This window comes from Ambystoma mexicanum, chromosome 7p (genome assembly GCF_040938575.1).
Source record: "Ambystoma mexicanum isolate Mex_15411 chromosome 7p, UKY_AmexF1_1, whole genome shotgun sequence".
Classification (NCBI taxonomy): domain Eukaryota; kingdom Metazoa; phylum Chordata; class Amphibia; order Caudata; family Ambystomatidae; genus Ambystoma; species Ambystoma mexicanum.
In genome coordinates, this window is record NC_090939.1 from 601,614,100 (window position 1) to 601,630,752 (window position 16,653).

A 16,653-nucleotide genomic window follows, 5' to 3' on the forward strand; every position below is an offset into this window, starting at 1 on the left:
TAGAACACATGCACCAACCATGTGGTTCACACATCACTGTACTCACATGCCTGACCATGATGTCCCTGCACACACACATACGTACATGGCCTATGTCACACATACAGGCAGGTATCAGACAACCAGCACACTGCAACATGCCCTGTCTCACACAGTAATGCTTGGCCACTTACCGGCCAACTCCAGATGGGTCTGCCTCCGAAGGATCTGGGCGTGGAGCGCTGGGTCTACGCGTTCCAGGACCCTCATCTGGATGTCACTCAGGCGTGCCCGGCCCCCCTCCGCGAGGCGCCGGGCCTTATTGAGGGTCCTGGACCTCAAGTCCTCCCAGCGCTTCTTGATGTGCTTGATGTCGCGGGTTGCCACCCCCTCCGCGTTGATGGCAACCACTACATCGTCCCAGATCCTCTCCCGTCCTTCCTTGTTCGCGCGTGGTCTTCCGAAGAGGGCATCATAATGCCCCAGGACATGCTCCACCAGGACACCAACTTCCTTCTCACTGAAGCTGGTGGCCCTCTGCCTCTCTGGCTGGGGGTCGCCACTGGTCTCAGATGGTGCATGCCCCGACATGGCGACCCCCGAGGCAGGCGTGGGTGGGCAACTGGGTCCTGGGGCTGGGCTGTGGAGCGATGGTATCCCAGTCGGGAGTCTACTGTTCCAGCAGGGGTCGACACAGCAACTGGACCCCTGCAGATGGCTGATGTGCAGGCACCAAATGGCAGGGCACGGTGGCAGCAGGCAGGCAGGCAGGCAGCAGCAGATGGCACGTGGGAGGCTGCTCGGGGCACTGGGGGGCAGTGATTCGGCCTACTGGGCAGGAGCGTGGTCTTCCGTGTGTATTCGTGGCCAGCTTGATACGGAGTGATTTGGCACGTGAAAAATCTGCACGTCAGCGTGTAATTCGAGGAAAGGCCCGTAGCGCGTAAGCGCGTCTGCACGCATACGCATTTTCATTGGACCAAAGGCCCTCAGCGCGTGAGCGCGTCTGTGACGTGTCGTGCGAGGGTGTATCCCTCATTGCACGTGATGACAGAACACACGTGGATTACAATCAATCGCGTGTGAAAGTTCACGCCACCCCGGAACACACGTACCCAGGCTAATCGCGTGTGGAAAACTGCACGTCCGCGTGTAATGCGCGTAATCGCGCGTGAAAAACTGCACGTCCGCGTGTAATGCGCGTTATCGCGCATGAAAAACTGCACGTCCGCGTGTAAAGCGCGTAATCGCGCATGAAAAACTGCACGTCCGCATGTGACGTGACGCGCGCGTGCGTTTCCCTCAGCACGGGTTAAAGGTGAGCGGGCCCAGCAGTTCGCTGTACGTGCCTTCCGTGGAGACCGACGTGTGTTGCTGCTTCCAGTTTCGCGCGCCATCTACTTCACAGCTCTCAAGGACGTATCTCTTCTTTTGGCGGGGGTATTGGCTACGCGTGTTTTTCTGCATCGCGCTAGTCAGACGGTGAGTCGCAAACGCTCCTTTTCCCACTGCGGGTGCCCCTGTGTATTGCACCCATTTTCGATGTCATCGTAGCCTGCGTGTCCCACGCGTACGCGTTATTCGTGTTACTGGGTGCCACCGCGTACTGCGGGAGGTCAAATCCACGCACGTAGGCTGCAGGGTTGCGTGCACGGTTTTACTGCAGTTTTGGGGTGCCTGAGCGTTGCGTGACCCGTCACCACATCACCGGGGTCACATACAGCCTTGCAGGTGCAGGGGGGCTGTTAACATCTTGCTTCCCACCCCCTTCACCCCAATTGCCCAGGACAATTGTGGTGTACACCTCCCATTGGCACCACTCCATCTGTGCCAGCACTATTACATCTGTGCCATGGTTGGGAGGCCACCAAAGGTGAGGGGCGCCTCAGCTGGGCGTACTCCTCGTGGCGGGCGTGGTCGGGGACGTGGCCGTGGTGACCAGGGAGTAGGGGGACTCCAGGGTGTCCAGGGCAGCCACAGAGGGGGAAGAGGCAGGGGTGCGCCACTTGAGCACAATGTTGTGCCATGTGTCGGTGCAGCCATGCCACCACCCCCTGTGGTTCCGGGGGATGCAGCTCCTGCATCTGGCACTGGCACCCGTATGACCCAGCAGTCCGTTCCATCGACTGCCACGGGCCCAAGGGTAGCTGTAGCTGCAGGTGCAGCTGTGGACACCGCCACCCAGGCTCAGGGTCTGCCAGCGCAGGCTGCGTTGGCACTTGAAGAGCCCTTGGTAGATCTCCAACAGGCCAGGGGGGAAACCATAGGGGCACTCCGGGCTGCTCAGACCAAGACACGTGTCCCTGGGGCAGTCATGTCATCTGCTGCCCCGAACAGCCGGGTGTTGGTAAGTGCAGGGGCAGATGCACCCAACAGCACCCCGGTTGTGAGTCTGCCAACCAGGACCGTTGCGGTCAATGACCCTGCCACAGCTGATGTTGCTGCGCAGGGTCCATTAGTGGGCACCCAGCTGCCACTGACACAAGTCAGGCCTTTGGTCATCCCTCCACCTGCCACTCCCTCGGCTCAATCCACCGAACCCACTGGCCATACTGGTCAGGGCGGCATTAGCCAGCCAGGGTCTGCGCCACAGTCCAAGAGGAGGAAGGTTGCACCTGCAGCACAGGCTGAGACCCCACACACAGCCACGACCTCCTGCACGTCGAGGAAGAAGCCTTTCTGTAAGCAGGAACTGGACTTCCTCGTGGACTACGTGCGGGGACACAGCCGTGACATGCTAGTGGGTGCCAATAGTCAGACTACGGCTGCCCAACGTGACACCCACTGGAAGCATGTTGCGGAACATGTCAGTCCATTCGGCCATGAGGTGCGCACAGCGCAGGAGTTCAAAAAGCGCTGGAATGACATCAAGCACAGCACTAAGGCTAAGCGTGCCTCAAATTACAACTTGACTCTGGTGACTGGCGGTGGGCCTGCACCAGAGGAGGAAGAACTCACTCCGCATGAGGCTCTCGTTGCGGAGTTCATACCACCAGAATTGGTCGAAGGTGTGGGAGAGATGCTGGACTTTGATGCCCAGTCCAGTGAGTGTTAAAGCGTAGTTGTTGAGGACATGTGTGTTTCACTTGTGGGATGTGTTGTGCATGATTGCTGCTACATGTGACGTGTACATGGTTCTGAGGTGTAAGTAATGCAATGCTACCGTCATGCATGTCTCCTCTGCCTGCATGCGGGACTCCATGTGGGCATGCTCCCTTGCCCCTCCTCCGCCACTCTGCACCCCAGTTCCACCTTTGCACTGGTCTGCTACATTCTTGCCAATGTGTAGTTTCTTGTTCATGTGTCCTGTGTAGATGCTAACTTCCAGCTTAGAAACTGCCAGACATATGCCGTGTGGTACAGCCTTAGTACTCGATGCAGGGTATCCCACTTGTACTGTGCATGGGTCAGATGTCCCGCAGGGACATGAGTGCCCATTCATGCTCCATGTGCATTGCACGCATGCCCCTATGTGTCCTTGACTGGATGAGCACTGTAATATGAGTCCTTGGTTACATACATTGCCTGCCATATCATCGGCCTCCCCATGTCAACTGTGGCTCAGTCCTGCGTTGCACACATGTTTAGGCAATGACAATCTGTGTGGCTCACAGGCCTCAGCCTGTTCAATGGCCAATGACTCTGTCCAACTCTTGTCGTGTCTTCTTCACACGTGGCTGGCCTCCGGATCTTCCATCATGTGTCCTGCCCACTGTCCCAGCATCATTAGCAGTGTTGTAATTTGATTCACATTAAGCTGTTGATGCCAGTCAACACTGCTTGTCAATACACAGGTGTATGGGCAGCCTTTTGATACCATGCTAGGCATCCCTGCTTTGGTACTGGGGTGGAGGGGTGCTTGGCTGCTAGACATGGTACACATTGAATACACAATGCACGTGATGTCTGAATTTGACATTGCACTGCCTTCACATTTCCTGGCACACACCATGGAGTGCTTGTACATGTAGGTAGTGAGTGGCGTACACATTTTCAGCACTGCATAGACCCACTTCCATGCAAACTGCCACCTTTCAACAGGTCTGATCACAGTGGCTATTCTAAGTAGACCCAGCATGCATGCCAGGTCATATGTTGTGTGTCACATGTCTGCCGGATGCCTTTGCTGTCGGTGTGTGTGTGTGTTGTGTGCTTCTGACATGTGTAGTTACCTTTTCCTCTCTATTTTTCAGGTGATGACGCAATGGATGCAGAGGATGGTGTTGTCACGCCAGACACAGGGTTGGTAAGACCACATCAACCCGGCACTAGTGGGGGTCGTGGGGTGGTAGGCCACGAAAACCCCCAAGTGCTGCAGTCCATCCTGTCTCTGGCTGCCTATGAGTCCAGCCTTGATGACGACTCTGACGTCCATGTTGAGTTGGATGACCATCAAGTCCATGTGTCAGGGGTGAGTGATTCTGATGTGGACACTCCTCTGTCTGCGACACCTGCACTGAGGGATCAGACAGTCTTGGTTCCTCCGCCCGTGGTGGATCGGGACGCAGGGTCACCCTCCACACCAGTCACTGATGTGCCTGGGACATCACGTCGACGGGGGCATGTAGTCGTGCAGCCGCAGGCGGTGCCAACACAGCGAGGACCTCCGGTCCTTGGGTCCCGCAGGGGTCAAGCCCGGCAACGCTGTCGCCGCGCGCAACCGCTGTATACTGAGTGGGAGCAAGACATGACTGCCAATTCCGAACGGCAGGGGGCAGCAATGGAGAACATCGCTGACAGCATGGAGCGTGTGGCCCGATCTGTGCTCCCCCCTGCTAGGCAGGTGCTTCTCCAGCAGCAGGCGGCACGGTCCACGGCCCGCTCGCTCAGGCTGGGCATGGCGGCCTCAGACAGGGCACGCCAGGCTGAAATGTCGTCTCTGCGTCAAGCAATTGCTGCTCACGCAGAGGCGCACATGGATGCCCTGAGGGAGGAGTATGCCTCCCTCAGATCCACTCTGGGTGTCCTTATGATGTCCCAGAGGCAGCAGGCAGAGGAGAGGTTTGCACAGCTTGAGCGCACCATCTCGGCTGAGCTACAGGCTTGCCGGGAGGTGCAGCGGTTGTCCAGCCAGGCCTTGCAGGAGGAACTCCGTGTTACACGTGCTACCTTGCAAGAGGAAGCACGTGTATCACGTGAGGTTCTGCATGCAGACCTATGTAACATCGCCACACAGAACCAGGCTCACCTGTCCGGCAGACTTGCTGCCGACGAGGGGCAAGCTGCGGCTAGGCGTGGCCAGGCTACTGTGCCACGTCCTCCTTACCAGGATGAGCCAGACTCGGACGACCATCTATCTCCCACATAGGTCGTGCTGTGCAGGCGTTGAGCCCATGGAGGTATTTTTTTTTGGCTCGGCATCATCGCATGTGGATGTTGAGCAGCACCCTGTACCTCCCCCCTCCTGGGTGCCTCCCCTCCCCCCCGGGTCATATGTGGCCATTTTTGATTTTTCGTTTAGTTTAGTTAGTTAAGTTTCTGTTTGATAGTTAGTTTAAATAGGTAATGTAGGTTTTCCATAGTTAGTGTAATTAGTTAATAGTTGAGTTAGTTTAAAATTTGTAGTCTATTGTGCTTTCATGTGACAGTGCGGTGCCTTGTGGTTTTTGAAGGCATCCACTGTCTGTTCCAGCTGGGCCCTTCATGGTTGTCTTGTGTATGTGTTTGCTGCTTGGGTTCCTTGACTCACATATGCCACTCCTGCCTCCCTTATCCATGGGCTCGCAAGGATGGTTCGGTGTTACAGAATTTTACACAAGGGCTTTGGACTGTCATATCTGTGGCATGTCTGGTGCTTTGTGACTTATGTTGACACCCCTAGTGGGGATGATTTAGGTGTAAATGTCCACTGTTCAGCTTTTGCTAGATGGGGTGTGTCATGATTAATGTGGACATTGATTGCTATGCATTGTGTATTATGTCTCATTTCTTTCCTGTACACGTGCCTGTTGCAATTCATGCTGTAGATAGTGTTCCACACTTTGGAAGTCAAAGACGGACTGATGGTGTGATTTGTGATGTGACTCTCTGACATGGTCAAGTAATGAGATGCCTGATGAGACACACACAGATCACTTCGATGCATTAATCATTTGTTCCATGCACTTTCTGCAGGGGGATGAGGCACCAGAGCACCTTTGGCAGCAGACATGGCCCATTGGACGACGGAATGCCTGACCCGTTTGTTGGTGCCCACATGCACATGTGTGCACGAGCAGAGCCACAGTGATTGCAGACCCACATCCTAGAACTGCTGACATGTTCCAAGGAACTCCAGGCAAGGTGAGCATCACAGGGGGGCCACGACACAGCAAAGCTTGCACCAGGCGAGTTGCACATGCAGGCTTAGTCACAGCACTGAGGGTGAGCTTAGACGAATATTGGTGTTGAAGCACACAATGCAGCTCAGATGTGTTTGTGGACTGATGGCTGTTGATAGTAGGGTTGTCTGGGACACATGCAGGGGCAGTGGCACATACCCTGCGGTACACCAAGGTTCATTGAGGCACTTGTATCAACCATGTAGCCTTCAGAGACATGGAAAGGGGCAGCTCACAGGGACATACAGCAAGGGACATACTTGGGTGCAGTGCATGTCTATTCCACGTACTTCATGATAAATGCACTGCCAACTTTGTTTTGGTCATGGTGGTATGCAACTTGCTCTGTAGTCATGGCTTGCCATATGGGTCTGTCTGCTTACCCAGGGAACATTGCATGTTGTGTGAATTGTGACACATTGGTGTTCCATTTGCCACGCACCCACCAGCGCCTGACTCACTGCATTGACTGTGTATGACCCGTCACAGGGGTGATGTTATATATGGGTACGAAGCATCGAGCACTGATTGTCTGTTTGTAGAGTAGTTTGTTGCTATGGGGCATGTTTTGTGTTGTGTTTTTGTGTAATTGGCACATACAGGTTGTTGACTGTGTCTCTCTTTGCAGCATTGGAGTGCTCCTGTAACCGGCCCTGAGAGTGCGCAGGCAGGAGGCCAGCACTCAAAACCAGAGCTAAGTGTCTTGTTGTTTTCCTTACAAACTGCCCTGCATAGGCTTGCTGGGGAGTGTACTGATGATTGGATGTATGTGTGGTCCTATTTGGTATGTTTTTTTCCCTATTCACCCGTGATCCTATGCAATTATGAAACCTGTACCCTCTACCCGGTGTTCCTGCTTCCCGTGCCTATCCAAGCAACGTTCCCTGACCCTCTTTCCCCACTGGGGTTGCGGATGCCTGTGTAAGCCCCGAACTTGCAGGCGCCAAAACCCTAGAGGGGGTGGTTGGTTCGTACCACTCCTGAGCCTGGACTACAGAATGTCGTGACAATGATGTCCAAGTTTGTTTGGATTGTGTATGTGTTCATGCAGGTTGTACATTTTTGTGCATTCCCTAGTTTCATGTGTCATTCCTCCTCCCCTCACCTGCCACTCATTCCAGTCATCCAGTGTGTCTACACCTGTCCCGACTGCATATCCCTGAACCTCATTCCCCACCATGATCTCAGGGGCCTGTGTGAGTTTGACCTTGCAGGCACCCGGGACATGGTGTGGGTGGTTGTTTCATGAGACTCCCGCGCCTGTACAGGGGACCTGTGACAGTACACATCCATTCATTGTGCATCATCCTATGTCATGTACCACACATGTCTCACATCCTGTCGTGACATTGTTCTGCTGTGCTACCTTGGTTGTTGCATCATTGTGGTAGTACTTGGCGTTTGTGAGGTACTGCTACGTCAAGTCATCTACTGGAGGGTGTTTGGGTTCGTTTTCATGCCTTGGATTTTGTGATTTTGTAAATGAGTGTGGATTCTGAGGGTTCAGGCATCTTTTTACACACAAGGTGGGAGATGGACACGAAGGGTAAAGGTGATCCTGTGGCCAGGTGGAAATGAGGGTTGGAGGCTCCATGACCCAGGTGCAGTTGTTCAGCGGGTCATGGTCATTTGCGCGGGAGGGGGGGTTGTTGTTGATAGTTGCATTGCCCTGCAGTGTGATGGGAACTCTGACATTGTAATGTTATTGTCCTATGTACATGTTGTGTTCTGCTGATCAATGCCTGTTCATGTGTTGTGTTTTCCTTTCAGGTGCGAGGGGATAGTTGTGGTTTGACATGCTGGGGTGTACACATGGTGGATGTTCACATGTGATGTGTAGGGAACACTGATGGTCACTTGAGTGCAAATGCATATGTGGAGTGCATGTCCCTGCAGAACCACACACTTGCACTCGGATGTACTCCATGTACTCCCACCCTTGCATATCCACGTGTACACTGTTTGCCTTCTGGTGCCCACTGTGTCCCGGCAGCACATGTTCTGTGACCGATTATGGTTCCAGTACATGCCAAAAATTTGATGTTTGATGTAGTCTGTCACTTAGATGTGATGCTCAGGGTGTGCATCACACGCAATGGCTGTTCACTGTGCTGTGCGCTGAGCAGTGTGATGCAGGAGTGGGACACTGCACACATGAGCTGCAGTGTTGATTTTGCAATGCATAATGTGCATATAGACAGGCATTCATTGTGATGTTACGTCTACGACTGTTGCAATGCATTTGGAAACGACTTATTTTGGGTGGGACATTTTGTTGGTCTGTCATTTCATCTGATTCCGGGTCAGGCATCATTGTCCGATGGCACTGTACATTTAGGACATGGCAATGTGTACCTTATTGTTACTGCGTCAGTGTATGGGTATTGCTTGCCATGTCATGTTGATGTTTGGGAGGGTTTGAGTGACATGACAGTGATGGCCATGGCCTGTTTTGCAGGTGTGTGTGATGCACACCTTGCATGTCCAGGTCATCCGCTTCTCAGAGCAACTAGCTGGGGGTATGTTTCTCTCCGCAGCAGGGCCCTCCCCCTGGAACAGACTTCCTGGCTGACTTGAACTTGAGGGGAACCATCTCCAGTTCTGGAAGCACCTCAAGACCTTCCTCTTTGCTTCTGCTTACTCTCTGCCTCTCCCTTGCAGAATTCTTCACTGGAACTGCACAGGAGCTGCTACTGGGACACTCTCACCAACCTCGGTCCCTGGCCCAGCCACTGTCCACTTGCACTGCCACCCTGGCAACCCCTGCACTGCAGTACTGTCTCTCTATCCCTACATCCCTCCCTTCCCAGCACTTGTCTGCACTTATCTTTGCAGTTGCCACCAGGCGACCTATGTATTATTCTTTTGGCCTACTTCCCCTGTACTGGACTCCCCCCCACCCTTCCCCTTGCACTTTTCCCTTCCCCCTACCCCTGCACTTGCACAATCTCAATGACACCTGGCCTAGTAGTACCGTTCTCTGTGTTCCCTTGTTCCCCCCCCCTGCCTCATTGGGCCTTGGAATACTTGTGTATGGCCCATGTCATGTCACATGTCATTTGTGTGCATTTTGGTTGCACAGGATAGCTTGTGTTTAAGTAGCTAGGGATGCAGACGATGTGGCACTTCCATGGCAACTATCTCAGGGTGGTAGGGTTGTGACAGTTGACTGTCACTTTGTCATCATCGATTGTCACCTGGTATGTGCCAGGCCTGTGTGCACTCCGCAGGGGTGGGAGTTTAGGTGAAAAATGTGGCCACAAGCTGGGTCCGGACTTCCTCGCCACGTGCCCTGTCCCCTCCCATGGGCAGCGCCTGTGCCTGTGGTTGGGGATGTGGGGGCACCACCATGTCCACCGGGACGCCCTGCCGTGTTGCAACATTGTGCAGGACACATGCTGCCACAATGATCCTGCACACTACTGGTGGTGCATAGAGTAGTTGCCCACCAGAGCGGTCAAGGGAGCGGAAACGTGACTTGAGCACTCCGAATGTGCGCTCCACTATGCCCCTGGTTGCAATATGGGCGGCGTTGTATCTTACCTGGGGTGGTGTGGTGGGGTTCCGGATTGGCGTCATCATGTGGTTGCTCAGAGGGTAGGCACTGTCCCCTGGGGAGGTGATAATAATTGAGATTATTAGGGTTGGGATATTTGTCTGTGTGTGACTTGCATGCATGTGCAAGGGCATTTGTACTGACCTAGGAGCCATGTGTCGCCATGCTGCCCAGCTTCCAGGGCCCGGCTCAGGGCGGACATTCTGTATATGAAACTGTCATGGGTGGAGCCAGGGTAGTTTGCATAGACAGAGGTGATGATTCCCTTTGCATCGCATACCACCTGTACATTGATGGAATGCCAGTGCTTGCGGTTTCGGTAGATGTGCTCAGTGGCCCTAGGTGGACTTAGGGCCACATGGGTGCAATCTATGGCACCGAGCACTTTGGGGAAGTGTGCCACCCTGAAAAAATCCAGGACAACGGCCTGCCTTTCTGCGGGTGTTCTGGGCATGTATATGTGCCTGCGGACTGAGGGGCGCGCTGTCATGATTGCCAGTACCTGGTGTAGGCAGCGTGACTGCGTGGCCTGTGAGACCCCCCCCACTATGGCAGTGGTCCGCTGAAACGACCCAGTGGCCAAAAAATGCAAGACATTGAGCAGCTTCTCCAAGGGGCTCAATGCTTGGGAGCAAAGGGTGGGGGATGTGAGGTCATCTTCCCACTCCCTGACCAGGTCTAGGATGATATGGGGTGGAAACCTATACCTGCCGTAGACCTGGTCGTCAGGCATCCCAAAAAGGCTTGTCCGTGGTGCAAAAATGCGTGCCCTGGCTATTCTCCTCCTCCTGCGGTGTCCCACAATCAGTGCAGCAACAAATGGGGCATTCATCGTCGCTGTATATACGCGTTTGTTGTTTGCGCGCACTTTTATGCTGTGCGCGGGCGCGGGACGCCTCCGTGTGGGCGGACTCGTTGGTTTCCCGTATTCGGGTGTCATCGCGTGTGATCGGAGGGGAGCGAGCGTACACGCGATTGGCCTGGGTACGTGTGTTTCGGGGTGCGCGGGTAGTTCCACACGCCATTGGCCTGGGTACGTGTGTTTCGGGGTGCGCGGGTAGTTCCACACGCCATTGGCCTGGGTACGTGTGTTTCGGGGTGCGCGGGTAGTTCCACACGCCATTGGCCTGGGTACGTGTGTTTCGGGGTGCGCGGGTAGTTCCACTGGCCTGGGTACGTGACGCCATTGGCCTGGGTACGTGTGTTCCGGGGTGCCGTGAACTTTCACACGCGATTGGCTGAAATCCACGTGTGTTCTGTCATCACGTGCAATGAGGGATACTCCCTCGCACGTCACGTCACAGACGCGCTCACGCGCTGAGGGCCTTTGGTCCAATGAAAATGCGTATGCGTGCAGACGCGCTTACGCGCTAAGGGCCTTTCCTCGAATTACACGCTGACGTGCAGAATTTTCACGTGCCAAATCACTCCGTATCAAGCTGGCCACGCGTAAGCACACGGAAGACCACGCTCCTGCCCAGAAGGCCGAACTACTGCCCCCCAGAGCCCCGAGCACGCTCCCACCTGCCATCTGCTGCTGCCTGACTGCCTGCTGCCCACGTGCCCTGCCATTTGCTGCCTGCACATCAGCCAGGGGTGCTGTTGGTGTGACCACCCCTGCTGGAACCAAAGACTCCCGACTGGGATTCCATCGCTCCACAGCCCAGCCCCAGGACCCAGTTGCCCACCCACTCCTGCCTCTGGGGTTGTCATGTCGGGGCAAACTCCATCTGTGACCACTGACAACCCCCGGCCAGAGAGGCAGAGGGGCACCAGCTTCAGTGCCACCGAAGTTGGTGTCCTGGTGGAGCAAGTCCTGGGGCAGTATGATGCCCTCTTCGGAAGTTCCCGCGCCGACAAGGAAGGACGGACTCGGATCTGGACTGACATCGTGACTGCCATCAACGCGGAGGGGGTGGCAGTCCGCGACTTCCAACATGTCAAGAAGCGCTGGGAGGACTTCAGGTCCAGGACCCTGAACAAGGCCCGGCGCCTCTTGAAGGCAGCGGATGCCAGGGGGCGCCGGGGCCACTTGTCGGAAGAACAGATGGGGGTCCTGGAACACATATCCCCAGCGCTCCACGTCCAGGTCCTTGAGAGGCAGACCCGTCTGGAGTCGAGCGGTGAGTGTACATGCATCCTGATTGTGACCAGTGCGTGTGGTGATTGTTCAGTAGTGTGCAGGTTGCACATCTGTTTGTATGGGGTCGAGTATGGGTGCGGGTGTACAGGTCCGTGGGGCTGACACATGCGAGGGCTGTAATGTGTGAGACATGGATGGTGCCTGTGTGTGTGGGCTTGCATGCCAAATGCAGTTGTGTGGGCACACAAGTTTGTATGAATGTGTATGTGAGTAGACATGTCCGTGATGTCACGCATGTATGTTGTTTTCAGCTGCATGTATCAGCGCTGTGTACATGTGCATGTGTGTGTATTTGACAAGGGTGCAACAGTGATGCAACATGGATGCATGTGACAGCGGTATGTGGAAGCCTGATGGGCAGATGTGACATGGATGCCCGTCTGAACACTGCGACACTTGGCAGAGGTGTACACATGCATGCAAGTGTGGTGGTGTGTGTACATGTGTGGTGCACTTCCTGTGTTGCATGTGATGTCTGGCTCACCTTTGGCTGCTCATGCTGTTGTATGTGTATGGATGGTGTTGGCAGTTGCGATATGGCTGTGGTATGGCTCGTGTGTGCGAGTTGTAATGACATGTGTGTTGGGGATCGTGATGACATGTCTGAGGTTTGCCAATGCCACTCATGTACAACTGTCATGTGTGTATGTGTCCATTGTACATTGCCCTGATGCGTGTGTTTTGTTTCTCCCTGTCTGCAGCGTCAACTGATGAAGAGGGCGGAGAAGGTGCTGTGGAGCACAGCAGCGGGGATCCCACCGCCAGCCGGAGACGCAAGGCCCGGCTCCTCTCCCATGTTGTCATCTCGTCGGGGAGTGAGGAGTCCGGTGCCGCGTCCCAGGCCGCAGCTGCCGGGGGGAGGTCCAAGAGACGGAGGTTGCAGTTGGACTCCTCGGCAGCAGAAGGGGCAGCTGGGACCCCACAGGGCCCAACGGGGGAAGATGGCACAGAGTCATCCAGGTTGGTGGGGGGTTTGGTGGAGGAGGAGGCCGTGCAAGCACCAGAGACGGGGTCTGGGGGTGGGGATCCCACTGGTGCTAGTGGTGCAGTGCAGGACCAGGGACAGGAGGCAGCACAGGCCGCCGCGGAGGTGCCTGTGTGCAATCCTGTCCCTGATCCTGTCCCTGCATCATCTTGCACCAGCAGGGATGCCTATGTCCAGACCAGTTTTCAGGCAGGGGATGAGCTGACGTCAACTGGCCTTCCTCTGCCTGCGGACGTGGCTATCCAGGCCCGGGTTGAGCCTGTCCTGGCTGGTGTGGCGTTGCGTCAACGGGCCATGCGAGGTGACCTGCAGTCTTTTCATGAAGAGACTGCACGTCATCTCGAATGGCTCGTTGACCACGTCAGCCTGCTGGGACAGGTCACCCAGGCCGGATTCCTCCGTCTGATGGGGCTTGCCACGACCCCCTCCTCAGCTGGACCCCCTACGCGCCAGTCGTCCTCTGTGCCATCTTCCCACCCATCAGTCACCTGGGTGCCCTGTGGAGCTGCCTCTGACGGTGCGGCCAGGCTGGTGGAGGAGGCATCCCTGCCACAGTCGGGAGTCGGACGTCCAGCAGGGGTGGCCACGTCAACGACTGCACCCCAGCCGGCGGAGGATGTGCAGGCAGCAGGAGGCAGTGCAGGGGCAGAGGCACAGCAGCAGCAGCACCATGGTGGGAGCCATGAAGGCTCGGGGCCTTCGACATAGGAGGGGCAGGCATCGGCCGGAGGGCAGGAGGACCCAGGACAAAAAGTGTCTTCCGTGTGGCAGCGGTTGGGCCACGCCATAGATGCGGAACGGCAGCGGGCGGAAGAGGCACGGCTCTCAATGGTCAGGGCGGAGAACTCCATGCAGAGGGCCCTGAGGCGGGCCGAGTGCCTCGAGGCAATCCGCAGGGGTTTGGAGGTGGACACGTCGACGGCCCTGCGGACCCTCGGGGCCATGGAGGAGGACCGCCTCCGGGACATTGAGGAGGAGTTCGATGATGCCCTGGCCCGGCACATCCAGAAGTGAGCCGTGGAACTAGCCCGCTGCCCTTGTACATAGTTATGTAGGTAGTGTTAGGTTTCATTTTTGTTTTTGTTTCATTTGGACCTTTTGGACATTGGCCACATTTTTGTATATATTTTTTTTATTAGTTAGTGTAGTTAGATAGGTTTCCTTTATTTTGTTGGGATAATGGACCCTGGCTTCTTGCATTGTACATAGTTGTAGACGTGTACATACTTTCTTTTTTAACATTCTCCATGGATCAATGGCTTTTATTTTTATTTCCCATTGGATTTTGTTTTGTGGACATTGACTTTGTACAACATTACTTTGGATTTCAATATATTTTTATTTTTTTTATTTTGAACGGACATGCTTCTTTTCATTTTTTTACATTCACATTTCTGTTTCTTCATTTTTGATTCTATTCATGTTTCCTTTAATACATTATTTTTTTGTTGAACTTCAATGTGTGGTATCTCATTGTTTTCATGCATTTCATGTTATGTGTTTTGAGATTCACTGACACCCATTGGGTGTATGTGAGGGACATGTGTTTGTTTCGGAACTTCCAATTGGTGTTCTGTGATGTGATTCCAAATTATGAGTGGGTGGATGCAATACTCGGGTGGGTGTTTTGCATTTGGGGGCTGACCATAGAGACCAGGGTTCTGGATTGTGATGACATGTTGGGTGGGGAACATGAGTTGGACATGGGTGGGGGCCTGGTGGCAGGTGCCCCACAGTGCTGGGGGGTGGGGGTGCAAGGGGACATGAGTGGGGGTCTGCTGGGGGGTGGGGGTGCAAGGGGACATGGTTGGGGGCCTGGTGGCAGGTGCCCCACAGTGCTGGGGCGTGGGGGTGCAAGGGGACATGAGTGGGGGCCTGCTGGGGGGTGGGGGTGCAAGGGGACATGGTTGGGGGCCTGGTGGCAGGTGCCCCACAGTGCTGGGGGGTGGGGGTGCAAGGGGACATGAGTGGGACATGGTTGGGGGCCTGGTGGCAGGTGCCCCACAGTGCTGGGGGGTGGGGGTGCAAGGGGACATGAGTGGGGGCCTGCTGGGGGGTGGGGGTGCAAGGGGACATGGTTGGGGGCCTGGTGGCAGGTGCCCCACAGTGCTGGGGGGTGGGGGTGCAAGGGGACATGAGTGGGGGCCTGCTGGGGGGTGGGGGTGCAAGGGGACATGAGTGGGACATGGTTGGGGGCCTGGTGGAGGCTGCCCCTGGTGACTGGAGGGGTGGGGGTGGTGGGAGACATGGGTGGGGGCCTTGTGGAGGCTGCCCCTGGTGACTGGAGGGGTGGGGGTGGTGTGAGACATGGGTGGGGGCCTGGTGGAGGCTGCCCCTGGTGACTGGAGGGGTGGGGGTGGTGGGAGACATGGGTGGGGGCCTGGTGGAGGCTGCCCCTGGTGACTGGGGGGGTGGGGGTGCTGGGAGACATGGGTGGGGGCCTGGTGGAGGCTGCCCCTGGTGACTGGAGGGGTGGGGGTGGTGGGAGACATGGGTGGGGGCCTTGTGGAGGCTGCCCCTGGTGACTGGAGGGGTGGGGGTGCTGGGAGACATGGGTGGGGGCCTGCTGGGGGGTGGGGGTGCAAGGGGACGTGTGGCTTGGCTGGGGGGCATGCCCATGGTGGATGGGCTGCCTGCGGGACATGACCAGGGGTGCAGGGTAGTCCCCTGTGGTGTGGGCTGCCTGCAGAGGTCGTGGAGGGGGTAGAGGGGAGACCTGGGAGGACCCACACTGGCAATTCACCTCTTCAACTTCCCGCACACCTCCGTAATACACTGCCCCACTCGCACAGGCCCAATCGCGTGTAGGATTTCTCGCGCACCCCTGAAATCCACGTACCCAGGCCAATCGCGTGTAGAATTTCTCGCGCACCCCTGAAATCCACGTACCCAGCCCAATCGCGTGTAGAATTTCTCGCGCACCCCTGAAATCCACGTACACAGGCCAATCGCGTGTAGTATTTCTCGCGCACCCCTGAAATCCACGTACCCAGGCCAATCGCGTGTAGAATTTCTCGCGCACCCCTGAAATCCACGTACCCAGCCCAATCGCGTGTAGAATTTCTCGCGCACCCCTGTAATACACGTACCCAGGCCAATCGCGTGTAGAATTTCTCGCGCACCCCTGAAATCCACGTACCCAGCCCAATCGCGTGTAGATTTTCTCGCGCACCCCTGAAGTCCACGTACCCAGGCCAATCGCGTGTAGAATTTCTCGCGCACCCCTGAAATCCACGTACCCAGCCCAATCGCGTGTAGAATTTCTCGCGCACCCCTGAAATCCACGTACACAGGCCAATCGCGTGTAGTATTTCTCGCGCACCCCTGAAATCCACGTACCCAGGCCAATCGCGTGTAGAATTTCTCGCGCACCCCTGAAATCCACGTACCCAGGCCAATCGCGTGTAGGATTTCTCGCGCACCCCTGAAATCCACGTACCCAGCCCAATCGCGTGTAGAATTTCTCGCGCACCCCTGTAATACACGTACCCAGGCCAATCGCGTGTAGAATTTCTCGCGCACCCCTGAAATCCACGTACCCAGGCCAATCGCGTGTAGATTTTCTCGCGCACCCCTGAAATCCACGTACCCAGGCCAATCGCGTGTAGAATTTCTCGCGCACCCCTGAAATCCACGTACCCAGCCCAATCGCGTGTAGATTTTCTCGCGC

At 55.8% G+C, this 16,653-nt stretch overlaps 1 protein-coding gene across 2 annotated transcripts in view; it reads left to right on the forward strand.

The window, feature by feature from the left end:
* The window catches only part of NIPA1 (NIPA magnesium transporter 1), a 359,202-nt gene that overhangs the window by 228,279 nt on the left and 114,270 nt on the right, over window positions 1–16,653 (forward strand). The window lies entirely within an intron of this gene.